Source organism: Dipodomys merriami, unplaced genomic scaffold (assembly GCF_024711535.1).
Source record: "Dipodomys merriami isolate MVZ:Mamm:240054 unplaced genomic scaffold, mDipMer1.0.p SCAF_5, whole genome shotgun sequence".
NCBI classification, from domain to species: Eukaryota; Metazoa; Chordata; class Mammalia; order Rodentia; family Heteromyidae; genus Dipodomys; species Dipodomys merriami.
Window position 1 is genome coordinate 37297732 of NW_027206068.1, and position 16807 is coordinate 37314538.

Here is a 16807-nt window from a genome sequence, read left to right on the forward strand (position 1 = left end):
CAATATTCCCACTTGAAGAAAGTAGTTTTATATATTGTGGACAGTTCCAATCATATGACTGTTCACTTTCTAATTTTCTATTCTCATATTCCCTTTTAATGATGATGCTTTAATTTCTGTTTAACTTTTTTTAAGATTCTAAGTTTGATGGAATTATCTTTGAGTCAGGAAATATTAAGTGGATTAAACATCAAATCCAACAAGTGGTTGCTCTTAAACATGGGTTACATGTCATAATAAATATCAACATTTAAAAAATATTTAATATTGCATGGTGACAGTTCTCTACTGTTTGCTCCAGCCTGGACACTGACCATGGAAAATAGATGCATTTCTGTGGTGGGTGCCATACTCCTTGACTTTGCCATTCTGGATCACCACAATTAGATCTGCGTTCTGGATGGTGGACAGGCGGTGAGCGATCACAATGCACGTGTGGCCTTCTCTGGCTTTGTCCAGGGCTTCCTGCACAACCTCTTTCATGATCACACAAATTAACTGAAAAAACTGCTCTTCCTTGAAATCTTCCACAGTAGCAAGCCCCACAGTTTCCTCACTGTCCTCTTTACTATGGTCTCAGTGAAACCTAACAGACTTCAGGAACCAGGTGATCTGTCTGCCCGAGGAAAGCTCAACCATGGTTTGCCTCACTTCTGAGATGCATTATTAAAGACACAGAAGTGAATGCAGTCCATCAATCCCTTAAAACATCCCACAAAGTTCCTTGTGATGTTAATGTGAGACCCAACTCCACAGGTCATTCAGGAAGTCTGAGCAAAACCAAACCCAGCTGCGAAACATCTTATTATCGTCTGTCTGTCTTTCAGAAAGCTGAATGCATAACCTTTGCCCAAGCACAGGAGCTTGGCCAGCACTGCTCTTAGGCACAGCCAGATTTTGCCCTTGTCTGAAAGTCCCCCTTTCCATATGGTTGCCAAAAGATGCTTCAGTGGAAGTGGGAAATTACCTCCTAAAGCCATCTTCTTATTGATGCTGAGCTGGTTTGGAGATCAGGAGCTCTAACAGTGATTTGTCTTATATCATCTTTGTTCTCCTAAATAAGTGTTTAAATAGCACTGGAAGATGACATAAGCCACCATCAACACCCCTTGCTAAATTTTGGGTTCTGCAACGGCAGAGAAAAGAATAAAGTTCAAGCTTTTAAGAACAACTGGTTCAAATACACCAAAACTCTATTAAAATATTTACTTTTTCACTCTCTGTATCGAGAACTGATGTAGCTTTATCCAACAGCAAAATATGAGACTGTCTAATCAGGGCATGAGCTATAGCGATACGCTGTTTCTGACCACCAGACAGCTGAGTTCTTTTGTCTCTAACTCTGGTGTTGTATTTCTGTAAACAGGATTGTATTTTCCTGAAATAAAACTGATAATAAAGTCCAGGCATGCAATTTTCTTGTGGAGATTAAGAATGATAGAAAAATTTAGGTTCAGAAGCTAAGAATGTCTTCGTAGGGAACTAAACAACCACAAAAGCTCTACATGGTTTGTTTTAATCTGTTTTAGTGTAAATACCTAGAACGTTTGCAAATAAGGATATTGTTGTGATACCATTACATTCCAATTTTGCTTTCATTTTATTTGGGACTAAGAGGGGGAAAGGAAAGGAAATTCGATATGAAATCATTGAAGTTAATCTTATTTCTAACCAGCAGGAGGAGCCCACTGCATAATCTTAAGGTGAGGAAAGAAAAATTCTTTGCACATAGCTTTTTGAGGTCTGGTCTCTGATCATCACATTTTAATGGATACCAAGGAATTCTAGTTTCATAACTAACTTTTAAACTAATGTATCTTTTCAAAAATTTTTTTTGTCTTTTTTTTTCAATTTACTTTGTTGTTATTATAAACGTGATTTACAGAGGGATTACAATTACATGAGTCAGGTAATGAGTACATTTCCTTTCATACAGTGTCTTCCATTCCCTCACTCTCTCCCAAAAGTAGTTAGTATTAAAGAACTTTAAAATCACACACATACATATGCATTGAGCTTTAAAAAAGGGAAATATATATGTACTTTAAAAGTATATAAATATATATATGCTTAAGATTTATACATATATTTGCCTAAAAATATTATGCATAATATTCTTTTTTTTAATTTAATTTAATTTTATTGGCTTTAGTATTCTTCCAAAATCTTCTCAATTATTTCCCATGGCAGACAATTGTCACTTTCAGTGACAGTATGATAGGAACAGGAGTTGGAGAGTATACCAAAGAAGACGTGGAATATGACATGTGTAACCAGAAAACAGTATTCCTTTAATATTTTGAGACCCTTGTCTAACTGAATTCGATTTCAGTTGCAAAATTTATATTCTGTATAAGGTTGTCATATTTAATCACTCTATCTGTCACCCTAAATCTATGAAGCTCAGAACAAGGCACCCCTTTGCAGATAGAGTGAGAAGAACCTTAGGTAGTTTGGCAGATGCATTGGCCTGGCTCCACTCTGCACACTGGAAGGCAGCTATTGAAGTATGGCTCCTGTGCTTACTTATAGTATAGGATTACTAGGCTTTAGTGAAACAGAATGGGTCTTAGAAAATCCACATTTGTAACAGATTTCTTTGTGTCTCACTAGGAATGGGGATCAGTGTTTTGAGCATGAAATGTTCAATATCAAGAAAAATCAATTATCCACGGACTGTTGAAGAACAGGATTGGGGAAAGGCCTCTTCCTTGCAGCCTGTGCTTGAGAGTAGTTTTCTTGAACAAGAGCCTAAATGAAAGGGAAATCTTGGAAAGAGGTAGGCCACCTGATCCTGCCACACTTGCTGGTCTGAGATAGCAAAGCTTTGTTCTACAGGGATAGATAAGCAGTTGACAATGGGAAGTGTAGATTAGCTAGGTAGACACGCTAGGTAGACACGCATTCTAACACAGGGCCTAAGAGAGCTTTCACTAATGTAATTTTCTAGAGTAACTAAGAGAATGCACACAGGAAATAGCATAGATAAGATTTCAACAATCAAATGGAGCTCAAACAAACAAATGGAGCTCAAAGTTTACAAAAGGTACAACGATTAAAAATTACACAATATCATAGTTGTTCCAAAGGCACAGCCCCATTAGGACAGAGCTGTCTTTTTGACATGGATCCGTCTAGCTGCCTAGCCAGTCCATATTCTCCAGTGAGCTTTGAAGTCTGCAAGAGAGCTGAAGAGTGGCAGAAGGAAGAGAACTGAGAAAGAGACATATGGAAGGAAGGTCATGCCTGCCTCCTTGGCAGGACCAGAATCAGCGGGTGGTCAGGTGAAGGTCTACAATGCTTGTATTTCAGCTTGGTAAAAGGGGCTTCCACATGTTGCACTAATCCCTAGACCAGAAGTAGTTGGAGCTGAAAAATTGCTCGGATTCTCCTTTCCTGGAAAGTTTACCCTTGAATAGATCTAATATTTTCATTGCTTCCTTACAAGACTATCACATTATCAGGTTATCATAACCACTGACAGTAAATAAGAAGATAGGTAGATGCTTTCTTGCAGGTAGAATAGGTTTTAGTTATTATTTTTCTCTTCACATTTGTGAAAACTAATTTTTAGAAATCATTTGATAGGCTTGGCAAAACAGCTCAGTTGGCAGAGTGCCTGCTAGGATGTATGAGGTACTGTAGTCCATCTAATGATAAGCTGGGACTGCCTACATGCTCTGGACTCTTAATTTGCAGAGGCTGTTAATTTCCATCAAGCAGTGAGTCAATGAACTTGTATACATTGGCCTCCTTGGCTGCCCTCATGATCTCGTCCTGGGACATATGCTGGCTGTTGTCTCCATAGGCAATGTTCTCAGCAATGCTGCAGTCAAATAGGACAGGCTCCTGCTCAGAGCCACTGCACATTCAGTTTATTTATTTCCTTGCCATCCAGAAGCTACAAATAAGAATTTGGAGATCAACTTCAGGACCAGAATACTTTTGAATTCTAAAAATCAATGTCACAAATTCATACATCAAAACTGCTGAGTTACCATGAGATTCAAAATGTTTTGTTCATTTTACTCTGGATTTCCAAGGTTCATCTAACAATAGAACAATTGTACACCATGTTTCCCAGATATCAATACAGGTTTAAGATCCATGCTCTAGGAGACAGAATAAATCTTCTCTTCCCTAAAAGTAATCATGGCCTGATCTCAGAAAATTGTGAATATTTCATGCTATATGTTAAGGAAAGGAGGAAGTGGAATTAAGGTTACTAAACAGCTAACCTTAAAATAAGAAATTTTTCCTAGATTATCTTGCTGAGGCCAGAGCAGTCCTATGAGATTTTAACTGTGGAAGGGGAAGGCAGGAAACAGCGCAATACTGTGCACTATGAGAAGACTTGTCCAGCTGGTGTTGGCTTTGAAGATAGAGGAAAGGAAAAGGCAGGAAAATGGATTATACTTTGGAGTTCTGAGGTAGATCAGTTCAGGCACCTTGATAATAACCTGGAGAGACTTCCTTTGGACTTCTAATCTACATAGCTATAATAAATTTGGGTTGTTGTGTCTAAATGTATGCTACACTGTTATAGCAATCACAGGAAAACTAATGCAATGTCTCATTCTCTTCACCACATTTCACACAAAAAGTGTGCAGGATGGAAGTGGAAGTAAAAAATAACCATGAGCACACCATAGTTTTGAGGTCAAGGTTCTGATCTGACTTGTATTTGAGAATCAGATGTAATAGCTAAGTGGGAAACAGTGATCATGGGAGGGTGGGTGCTGTATCCCCCTGTAGGTAATTTTGGGAAAGAGAATTAATTTCTACAACTTACTTTCCTTGGGCTGAACAAGAGAACAGCAATTCCTAAACTCACAGAATTGAGAACAAGATGAGATGACAGAATTCTCTCATGGCCTGTGCCAGATACAGCTGAAGTACACAAGGGCGGACAGCAATTTCTAATGTGTGTGTGTGTGTGTGTGTGTGTGTGTGTGTGTGTGTGTGTGTGTGTGTGTGTGTGTGTGTGTGTGTGTGTGTGTGTGATGTACTTGGGACTACAGAAGATGGAGACAAATGTATGAAAGGATACATGGGTCTGGGAAGGTGGCTCAGTGGTAGAGCGTTTGCCTTGCATGTATGAGGCCCTGGGTTCAATTCCTTAGCACCACATAAGCAAAAAGAAAAAAGCCGGAAGTAGCGCTGTGGCTCAAGTGGTAGAGCGCTAGCCTTGAGCTGAAGAGCTGAGGGACAGTGCCCAGGCCCAGAGTTCAGGCCGCCACCACAGGACCCCCCTCAAAAAAAAGAAAGGATGCTTTTCATCTCCAATAGTGAGGTACAAGGATAGGGAAGGAGAGCCTGCCCTTCTCTAGTGACAGGCTTTCTAGATCAGCCTGCAGAAGATAGACAGAAGAGCTTATTATCTCCTTGCTGATGAAAAGCCTTACTCTCTGCAGGAGAGTCTTTGTTCCTGCAGGAGGAGAATCTTCTATCATTTCAGTAAGAGAGGTGATCACGCCCTCTGAAGCAAACCCCAGTGACTGGATTCAGCTTTTCTAATAGTGGGGATAAGTGTGTGCCTATCCACATACACTCTTGTCACCTGTATTTGGCTGGGAGCTCTGGGCTACAGTGAGGTTGATCTCTGATGCACAAATACTGCTCTCCTGTGTGTGAAGCTGGCAGATGCTGGGATGAAACTTGACTTGTATCAAGTCAAGTTTCCATGGAAATTACTCTGAGGATCTATGATCTAAGCTTTCTAACAGTGTTAAATGGATGAGGGTGGAAAACAGAAGATGGATAGAAGCAGCAAAGCTGTACCAAGGTCATGCCAAAGGTGGCAGTGCAGGCTTATAATTCCAGCATTTGCAAGGCTCAGTCAGCAGATCTGCAGTTTGATGCTAGCCTCAGCTACATAGTAAGTTCTAAGCCATCCTGGGCTACCTAAAGTCCCTATGTCAATGAACCAGCAATGACAAAACTATTTATGGATATGGATAAACAGCAGACCTCGTTAGATGGAGAATTATACTTTAAAAAGAAAAAAAGTCAAAGTTAGTAGAGTTAAGTGGTGACACACACATGTGATCCCAGAATTTGGGAGGCTGGCTCATAAGATCAAGGCCAGGCTGGTATACGCAATAAGATTCTGTCTCAAAAAAATAAAACAAAATCAAACAAACAAAAATCCCTATCAGATTTTCTGGACTTATTTCATTTCTAATACAACAATAAGGAGAACTGAAGGATTCTATATGTTTTAATGAATTTCTTCATTGTACTGAATACAATGACACTTTGGAGACTTTTCATCTTTACATACTACACTAGACTGTCAAATTATTTAAATCTCTCTCTCTCTCTCTCCTCTCTCTCTCTCTCTCTCTCTCTCTCTCTCTCTCTCTCTCTCTCTCTCTCTCTCTCTCTCTCTCTCTCTCTCTCTCTCTCTCTCTCTCTCTCTCTCTCTCTCTCGGTCATGGGGCTTGAACTCTGGGCCTGGGTGCTGTCCCTCAGCTCTTCAGCTCAAGGCTAGTCCTCTACCACTTGAGCCACTGCACCACTTCCAGTTTTCTGAGTTGTTTACTGGAGATAAGAGTCTCATGTCTTTCCTGGGCTGGCTTTGAACAGTGATCCTCAGATCTCAGCCTCCAGAGTAGCTAGAATTACAGGCATGAGCCACCGATGCCTGGCTAAATCTCCTTTTTAAGAAAACTATGTTCAGAAGCTCCAAATGTAGGAGAGATCACACCATAGCCATGTTGGCTGATGCGTAGCATGTGCTGTGAAAACTGCTCAACAGATCCTCGACTAAATAAACTCATAACTCGGAAGGTGAACTGTGGTAAGGAACAATGTAAAGGTGAAGCAAAGTGAATCGTCTGTATTGCAGGTTTTAAAGCTTCTGCTTGTTTCTATCAGCAGAAATAACTAATGCTGGGGCCATATTATTCTGTGTATGTATTGTGAAATACAATAAAATAGAAATACCAGACATGGATAATATTGCAGGCTCTGTTATAAGCAAGCATGGCTCACACCTTCTCTCAAAAACTCTTAGGAGTTATCTTTGATTTTAAAGCCACAGACAAGGAAAGGCCACACAGTAATCAAGGGAACTATACTTGTGCATATACTGGTATACAAATATTTCGTACAAGAAAAATAGTGTCTGTTCTTTCTTAAATAGAGCATGTCCCCACTTTGGCCAACCACCTACTGACAAGATTATAACAAGATAGTGACAATAAACTTTCTAACTGTATCTTAAAAGATATGAAGGACTCCAACCATCGCACATGGGACAGACCAGAGAGAGGAGAAAGGCAAAGTCAGGAGGAAAATCAAGCTAATAAAAGTTAGGCATCAAGGACCTTGAAGTGCATGGAAAATCTGGTACTTGAGCAGTGCTAGAAAATAAAAGGCAGATCAGAATCTTTAAGTTTCTACTTTTTAGAGTTCACTGTGATTTTTTCTTTTGAGATAAACACTTGTTTTACTTTGCACAGAATACCAGTTGTAACTATGTTGATTTTTATAACTGTCTATAAGATATTTGGAACATATTCATATCTTTTAAATGTACAGTTAGCCCCACTTTCCTCCTTGTGGTCTCCTTTCTCTTCTCTGATATTTCCCCTCTATTTTATTTTTATTTTAAGTTCTGCATTTGAGAGAAAACATATGATACTTTTTAACATATCTATATACCTATGCATGTATATATAATGGTAAGTATCATGTGGATACAAAGACAAGTATCATATATATATAGATATAATGACATCTATCTATCTATCTATCTATCTATCTATCTATCTATCTATCTATCTATCTATCATCTATCTCTCTCTCTATCTATCAAATTTTCCTTTGCCATCCATTGTTAAGTACCTTGCATGATTCCATGACTTGTCTATTCTAAATGATTGCATAACTACCATGGACATGCAGACATTCCTATCTTTTACCTAATTTTAAATTCTAAATTTTTTTGTTTAAATAGGATCCATAAAATTTTGTAAACCTTCCATGCTTTTGGTCAAATAATGTTCAAACCCACTGACTTACTTTTACAAAGCACCAGGAACCAATTGGTAGTCATCTACTAATTACTGTAGATGTTTTTGCTAAGAAGTCTAATGATCATATACCACTTGGCATGATTTGAAGCTGTAGAGCAAATGCACGGAAGTCAATAATGCATTTTCTTGAATAATTGAGAACATGTTGCTTTTCATGCATCATTCAGTTATTTCTGCCCTATTCAGTCAGCATTCGTTTTCATATTCTATCTATCTGTCTTCCCATATGTCAGTGAACTAAAAAGCTGAAACTCTCCTGGACCCTCTTGATCCTTTAAGTAAGTTGTATTGCATGAGTGAAATGCATCTTGCAAAATATGAGAGGCAGATGCCCATTCCTCTTTGGCAGTGGTGGTAAGCAAAGCTGGATTATGGTAGATTGCAATGTTTGTAACAGAGACCCTAGTTTTGTTCCAAAGAGTAAGCACTTAATTCTTTTTATTAAATAGTCACTTATTTGAATTATACAGGATGATTCTTGTTTCCGACACTGAATGTAAGTGATACTCTCCACGTCTTGTTCTTCTTTCCTAATAAGCACAAATCCTTCTCCTCTTGTATAGTAATTTTACTATTTAGCATCATTTTCAACACCAACATTTTACTATTACCAGTGTTTTTTCCAGGAAAGTGACTGGATGTCTAAGGGTCTGTGAGATTTTTTTTTTTTTTATGCTCATGGTGTCCCTGAACTTTTTTTTTTTTTGGTCCATCGTGGGGCCTGAACTCTGGGCCTGGGCGCTGTCGCTCAGCTCTTCAGCTCAAGACTAGCGCTCTACCACTTGAGCTACAGCACCACTTCCAGCTTTTTCTACTTATGTGGTACTGAGGAATCGAACCCAGGGCCTCATGCATGCAAGGCAAGCACTCTACCACTGAGCCACGTTCCCAACCCGGTTTGTGAGATTTTTAAACCTTTCATGGGTTATAATCAGAAAGCCTTGAAATTTTCTATTTCACCTAACTTGCCTCTTCGCTCTCCTGGAATCAAATGACTTATCAGCCACAGCCACATTTCCTCTGAAAGACCCTCAACTCTTTGTACATACACAAACCTTATTTATCTCTTAAGAACTAGCTTTAACAAAGGACACATGTTTTCTCTCACATGTGGAAGTTAGGTCTAGTTTATAAATAAACCTATATATGTAAATCTATACATATGTGCATAAATGTATTAACTGAAGTATAGTATATGCATGGGAGAAATCAAGTGGTATAACTCCTTTGAACAATGAACTCATAGTCTAAAAACATTGAATACAGGAAGCTGGTACATGTGGAGTGCCACGCCGACTCCAGTGGAGTCTGCTTAGCATGGGAAACCATCTATCAGACCTAAGATAGGGGCTTCAGAGACCTATCTCTGAGTTTTGGGAACCGAAGTCTACCTCAGAGAATGGGGCTTTACAGAAACCTATCTCCAAGTTTTGGGACTTCACCGAAGTCTACCTCAGAGAATAGGGCTTCTAAGAGGCCTACTCCTGGAAAAAGGCTGGCAAACCCCTGGGAAAAGATGTGTTTCTGTCTTTCTTTCCCTCATAAGAGTGCCTATTGATCTTTTACTGTTTCTACTGCTCTTTGTACTTGCTCATTGTCAACATTCCCTTATTCAAAGCTCTTTCTTAAGAGTGTTGACGACTCCAATATCTGATGAGTGTCTTAAAAATATGACGAACTCACCAGAGTTAAGTGCTAACCTGAAACCCCTCTTATGGAGGCTAGGAGACAAGTTATAAGTAAATATAAAAGTATTGGGGGTTTCACAAAGTCACTTCAGCAGAAGGAATTATTTGTAAGGGATTTACAAGAAGCTGTAGGCTCAGCTAAAACAGAAAGAATGTATGGCAATTGCTGGGATAATTATTTAGGAGAGAGAATTTCCTGCTATTTACTAAGAGAATTGCTAGGTCTCCTTAAAGTTTACTATTAAAGAAGAGACAGGAAAGATCTTATGGGAAAGCTAAGGCCTCTATAAAAATAGGTAATGGTTAATTGGTGACAAACATCGAAACCCAAACCTATTGTATTCCTTAGAGATAAGCCGAAGACAAATGCCTATCAGGCAACCAGCTGGTGACCACCCAAGAAAGAAGCCCTGCAGCAAGATTGTGTAACCTTTTGCCCTTTCTCATGGAGACTTCTGTTATAAAAGTTTGCTATCCTCTGCATTAAATCGCACTCAGCATCCACTCCTAATGTGTGTGAGTTGTCTGTTTGCCATCTCCCCGCCTATTCCAGGTTCCTCCCCTAGGTATCCTCCGTCGTCCCGACAGAACCCGGTCCGCGGCAGTGGAGGAGGTCAAGGGGATTGGAATAGACAGAGAAGAATGTGAAGAGAATACAGTCATTAATCTTCAGTGTATGTCTTACGAAACTAGGAACATTGAGGGTATGGATAGGGTTGGGGAGAGAAGGGGGGAAGAATGAAAGAGTGATATTTATTGAGATGCATTGTACTCATAAACTGACATGTTGAATTGAATTTGTACAATGACTTAAAGAAAATAAAAAGATTTTTTAAAAAGAACTAGCTCTAGGCTCACTTGCTTACTCTCATGCATGGTTGTACATACCTCATCTCCTCAGTTAATGTCTTGAGAGCAATGCCCTGCAATGCCTCTTGTTTAAAGAAGTCTATTCAGGACTGCATCAGGGTATGAGAGTAAACATTTTCTCCTCTAATTGCTTCCAATTTCAGCAAGGACTTTATTTCAAGGCCATGTTCAAACCACAAAACGGAAGCATAAACACAGAGTTTGCAGACTGTGTAGAAACAAGGAATCATAAATAAGGAACAAAGCCTGAGTTACTATAAAAGGCATAAACTGTCTTTAAACACAGTGCATTTTTTCTAGGACTAGAGATGCAGTTCAGTGGTAGAGCTCTTGTGCAAGGCGCTGAGCAAAAAATAACTGAGTAACAGAAATTCATTGCTGCACAAAAGATCTTCGACAGTTGGTTGAAATTTTTCTCATTTCTGGTATCTGTGCACCTAGGATCCTTATGGAGCTTGTAGGCATCAGTTTGCCTACAGCACTACAGGTGATAGACATTTTGAATATCAACTCTAAATAAAAGCAACAACTAAATGCCTGCACAATGGAAAGTCCTACTCTAAGTCTACTTCTTCCTACTCTGGATTTTCCTATCCTCCCCTGTAGTCACTTCAACTTAACTAATCCCAACTTCTATCTCATGTCCAGCCCCTAAGAAGAACTCAAAACTTTGCTGATACATAATTCTGGGTTTTCCCTCATCATGTAACCCCAGGAGACAAAAAGTATTCATTTGTATTCCTTATTGACTTCCTAGTCTACTTTACTATTTTATTTTGAAAGGAGTTTCAATGCCTTTACACCATCAGTGTCTCATCCTCAAACAAAGATGCTCCAAATTCTCTTTTCTAAATATACTTCCTAGATCCTATCTCCCCATGGGAGCTGCTTGTCTTGTCTCTTTCTTTCACCTTTGACCTTCTTCAAGGTTTTATACCTACTTGAATCTCCATGTTCCCCCCTACCCTCCATGAACCACACTAAAGTGATTTCTGCCACCATCATTCCACAGAGATTAAAAATGTCAGAGATTGTCCATTAACTGCTAGATCCTGCCATATCTCTCCGTCTTCGTTTTATGCAATCAGCATTTGTTCCTGCTAACTTACCTGCTGCTTGGCTTTCTTCTCACTTGTGCCTCCTAGAATCCTCACTGTATCTTTCTAGTTGCTTCAGTTTTGGCTGAATCTTCTCAAGCAGCTGAAATCCAACCCCACAAGGGAGATGAGTGGTGTGAAGTGTACTTACAGAGGAGGGAAGAGAGGCAGTGTTGAGGCAGAAGTTGGAGAAATCAGCTGCTGCAATAGGTAAAGCTTGGACACCAAACCTGGGCTTCCACAACTTTACCTAAGAGGAACTAGAGCGAAGAGGCTTGAAAGTTGTGACGTAATAAGGAGACTAAAGCACAGATGATGAAAACCTGGAAGGAACGGAGTAAGAAAGCATGTTCAGGTCTGTCTGCGGGTGCCATGATGGCAGATGCGGCCTGTCTGGTGCTCCTGAGCTCCAGTCTTATCATCCTGTCCCAGCTGTTCATGTAGGTGAAACTGCTCATCCAGGTGAGAGATGAGCCGCTTCCTCCAACAATAGGACGAAATATTTTGGGGCGGCAAGTATGTCAGCTTCCTAGTCTCTTTTGTTATGCTCAGCACATTGCAAGTATTGATGGGAAGCGTTGCTTGTTCGCAGGCTTAACTCCAAGACTGTGTTCAGGAATCCTTGGAACTGTGGTCCATAATCAAGTTTTACAGCACTATCAAGACCTGGACAAACCTGAGAAGTCAGAAATTGGAAGTTTCCATAGAGAAGGCTCATGTTCTTTTGGCCAAATTATCAAAGAGACAACTCAAGAGATGACCGCTCATTCTACTGCTACCTCATTTACACATCACTTCCATGTGATCACTCTGAGATCTATGATACAATTCATTGGCACAGAATCCAAGTATTGTGGACTGTGTGACTCCATATTAACCATCTATCAGGAAGAGGGCATACTAGGATTTTTTGCGGGTCTCATTCCTCGCCTTCTAGGTGACATCATTTCTCTGTGGTTCTGTAACTCCCTGGCCTACCTCGTCAACACCTATGCACTGGACAGTGGGGTTTCTACCATGAATGAAATGAAAAGTTATTCCCAAGACGTCTCAGGATTCTTTGCCGGTGTGTTGACCTATCCCTTTGTGCTTGTATCTAATCTTATGGCTGTCAACAACCACAGGCTTGCTGGTGGATCCCTTCCTTACTCTCCACTGTATACTTTTCAGGTAGATTGCTGGTACATGCTGCAAAAAGAGGGAAATATGAGCCGAGGGAATATCTTGTTTTTCCAGAAGGTCTCCTGTGGAAAGACTTATTGTTATGACCTGAGAATGTTAATTTGAAGCTGTGGGGCAGGGACAGTGACATTTCTATAGTCCCAGATGCACAGAATTATGGGAGAGAATGTTGATTTCTACAGAGTGTGGCATGGTTTATAAATAATCATTTAATCTTGGGAAAATGAAAAAAAAAGAAGAAGAAAGCGTGCTCACCACTGTGCCGGCCAGTGGGTCATAGACGCGCTCCAGGAGCTGCACCACCATGCTCTTCCCACAGCCGCTGCTGCCCACCAGAGCCAGCGTCTGGCCCTTCTTCACCTGCAGACTCAGTCCCTGAAGCACTGGGATGTCTGGCCGGGTGGGATAGTTGAACTTCAGTTCGTTAAAGGTCACATTTCCTTCCAACACCTTCTAAAATGAGAAGAGAAACAGTATCAAACCCAAGTTTGATTACTTCAGCACTAGAAGCACAGAGTAGGACTAACCCTACTGTTGAAGAAGTGGATTTGTCTTCCTTATCCAGGCTGGGCTTGTGACACAGTTTGGTCCATAAGATGTGGTGAATGTTACTTTTGATTTCATGCTGATGATACAGATTGTCCTCCCACCCCTCTCTTCCTCTGTCTCTTTCAAAATAGGAAATGGTTCATGACAGTTCAGATGCACGCTATACTAACCAGATGGGGAGAATTGAACCATATATTTGGGGCAAAATAAATGTTCATTATTCAGTGCTACTGAGGCTTACTGGCTGGGTGTTACACAATATTATGGGGAAATTGACAGTGAATATACTATGTGGTGATGGAATGCCATCATATTCTTAGAAAATCTGTGAGCCACCTACTAATTATGTTGTATGACCAAATCAGGAAGCACATGAGATCATATACACTTTTCACTACCACATGTTTAAGTACTTCTGTATATTTAGTTCAGGTTCCTCTTCTCCAACTGAAGTACCATTTTCTATACACACAACATTGTAACAGAAAAAAAGCACAAATTCACTTTTCCTTTCTCATTAAAAATTTTTATATTATTATTATAAACATGATATACATAGAGGTTACAGTTACATAAGTCAGATAAAGAAAACATTTCTTTTTGGCAACGTTAACCCTTTGTCATTTCTTAACTTTTCCACTGTTACTTTGCAAATACTGTTTTATCAAGGAAGAGATTGTTTATCCAGCCATCTCTCAGGGTTTGTACACGTGAGCAAATCACTTCTCTACCTTAACTGCTTTTAGGTAAGCCTTTACAAAGAGCCACCAGACTTCTTGCTCTGAGTTAGGCTTCTTCCCAGTGTCAAGGCCTTGTGCAGACCTCTGAATTGACTCGTCCCTCCCAGTCACACATTGGAAAAGGTCAGATAGTGAGTCAGCACTGGGAAAAAGAGAAGTTTACTGATGAAAGTCAGTGTCTCAAGGATGACATACAAAACCTTGGAGGCAAAAATGCCAGTTTCTCAATCAGCAGGATCATAAGGGGTTCAATTAAGACATAAATCATGTGAATCCCTTCTTTACTTTGCAAACATTAACCCAGTACTTACAACAGAACATTTTCACATCCCATCACTTCACATGCCACAAGTAGGTGACAAACTGGAAACATGCAGCATAGGAAAACTGCATAATTACCTGAGTGAAGGAGAACGTGATTTCAAGATGTGTGCTTTCTTCAAAGCATTTCTGTAAAAAAGACATTTGAAAACGTATTCCACTTTCATAGTCATTTCCCCCCCACATCCCTTCTTTTTATATTAACCAATACTGGGGCTTAGACTCAGTATATTGTGCTTTTATTTGTCTCTTTTTGCTCAAGAATGGTATTCTACCACTTAGCCACACTCTCACTTCCAGCTTTTTGCTGGTGAATTGGAGGTAAGAGTCTCTTGGACTTTTCTGTTCAGCTGGCTTCAAACTGCAATACTTAGATCTTAGCCTCTTGATTTAGCTAGGATTTCAGGTGTGAGACACAGAGTCTAGCTTTCATTTCTTAGTTTTTAAAAGGTAATTGGATAGGTCAGCAGAGGGGAACAGAAGAGCAACCATAAAGGGACATAGCAAAGGCAGTACTCAGAGGAAAATTTATAGCTATGAATTCCTACATCAACAAATTGAAGAAATCTTAGACCAACAATTTAATGATATACATGAAACTCCTTGAAAAAGAGCAAAAAGGCAAACCCCAATCCAGTAGGCAGAAACAAATAACTAAAATTAAATCATCATTAAATGAATTAAGAGTCCAAAGAACTATGGAAATAATCAACAAAATCAAGAGTTGATTCTTCAAAAAAATTAACAAAATTGACAGACCCTTAGCAAAAAAAAGAAGAGAACAATTCAAATAAACAAAATCATTTCCAACATAACTTTGGGGGCTGGGCAGCAAGGAGTAAGGGAGGTGGGGAAGGGAAGGAGAATAGTAGGAGAAAAACAAAGGAGGGGATAATAATGAACAAGAAATATACTCATTATATTACTCATGTAACTGCAACCCCTTTGTACAGCATCTTAACAATAAAATTAAATTAAAAATAATCAGAGATGAGAATGGAAATATCACCATAGAAACAACCAAGAGTCAGAACCTTATAAGGAAATACTTCTCAAACTTTTATGCTAACAAATTTGAGAATCTGGAAGAAATGGAAGAATTTCTGGCAAATATTGAAATGCCAAAACTAAGTCAAGAAGATTTAAACCAACTAAACAGACCCATATCAAAGTATTGAAATAGAAACAACAGTAAGAGTCCTCCAAAAAAAGACCAGGACCAGATGGATTTACAGCTAAATTCTACAAGGTCTTCAAAGCAGAACTCGCACCAATATTCCTCCAAATCTTCAATGAAATTGTAGGTGAATGATCACTACTGAACTCTTTTTATGAAGCCAGCATAACCCTCATTTCAAAACCAGACAGAAACTCATCAAAGGAAAAAAACTAGATACCCATTTCTTTGGTGAACATCAATGCAAACCTTCTCAACAAAATTCTGGCCAATCAACTTCAACAATTCACCAAAAAAATTCTATGATCAAAAAGGATTCATTTCAGGAATGTAAAGTTCGTTCAATATATGCAAGTCAAATAATGTAATTCATCACATCAACAAGAGCAAGGAGCTCATGTAACTGTAACCCCTCTGTACAGTATCTTTACAATAAAAAAAAAACAAGAACAAGGATAAGAACCACATGATCATCTCAATAAATGAGAAAAAGCATTTGACAAGATCTAACATCCCTTTATGATGAAAGCTCTGGAAAAACTAGGAATCCAGGGAACATTCCTCAATATAATAAAGGCTGTGTATGACAAACCTACCACTAGCATTTTACTTAATGGTGAAAAGCTAAAGCCATTTCCTCTAAATTCAGGAACAAGACAAGGATATTCACTCTCTTCACTACTCTTCAACATAGTATTAGAATGCCTACCTAGAGCAATAAGGCAAGATGCAAAAACATAAAGGTGATACAAATAAGGAAAGATGAAGTAAAACTCTCCCTCTTAGCAGATGACACGATTTTGTATTTAAAGACCACCATGGACTCCACTCCCAAGTTACTCAGGCTGATCCAAAACTTTGGTAAAGTAGCAGGGTATAAAATTAACCCTCAAAAATCAATGGCTTTTGTGTATGCCAATAATGAGAAGAGCACGGCTGAAATCAGGAAAGCAACTCCTTTTGTAATAGTCCTCCCCAAATAAAATACCTAGGAATTAACCAAAAAAGTGAAGGATCTCTATGATGAAAACCTTAAAAACCTGGAAAAGGAAATTAAAGCAGAACTAAGGAAGTGGATTGGGAGGATTGACATCGTGTAAATGGCAATGCTTCCAAAGGTTATCTACAAATTCAATGCAAT

General features: G+C 39.3%; 2 pseudogenes across 1 annotated transcript; one reads left to right on the forward strand and one right to left on the reverse strand.

Annotated features, from left to right (window-relative positions):
- Positions 1-224: 224 nt before the first annotated feature.
- LOC138810193 (ATP-dependent translocase ABCB1-like) overlaps positions 225-16807 on the reverse strand; it is a 35128-nt pseudogene continuing 18545 nt past the window's right edge.
- On the forward strand, positions 12073-12984 carry LOC138809647 (mitochondrial carrier homolog 2 pseudogene; annotated as a pseudogene). Its single transcript, XR_011366910.1, has one exon. The product of XR_011366910.1 is annotated as a mitochondrial carrier homolog 2 pseudogene (transcript).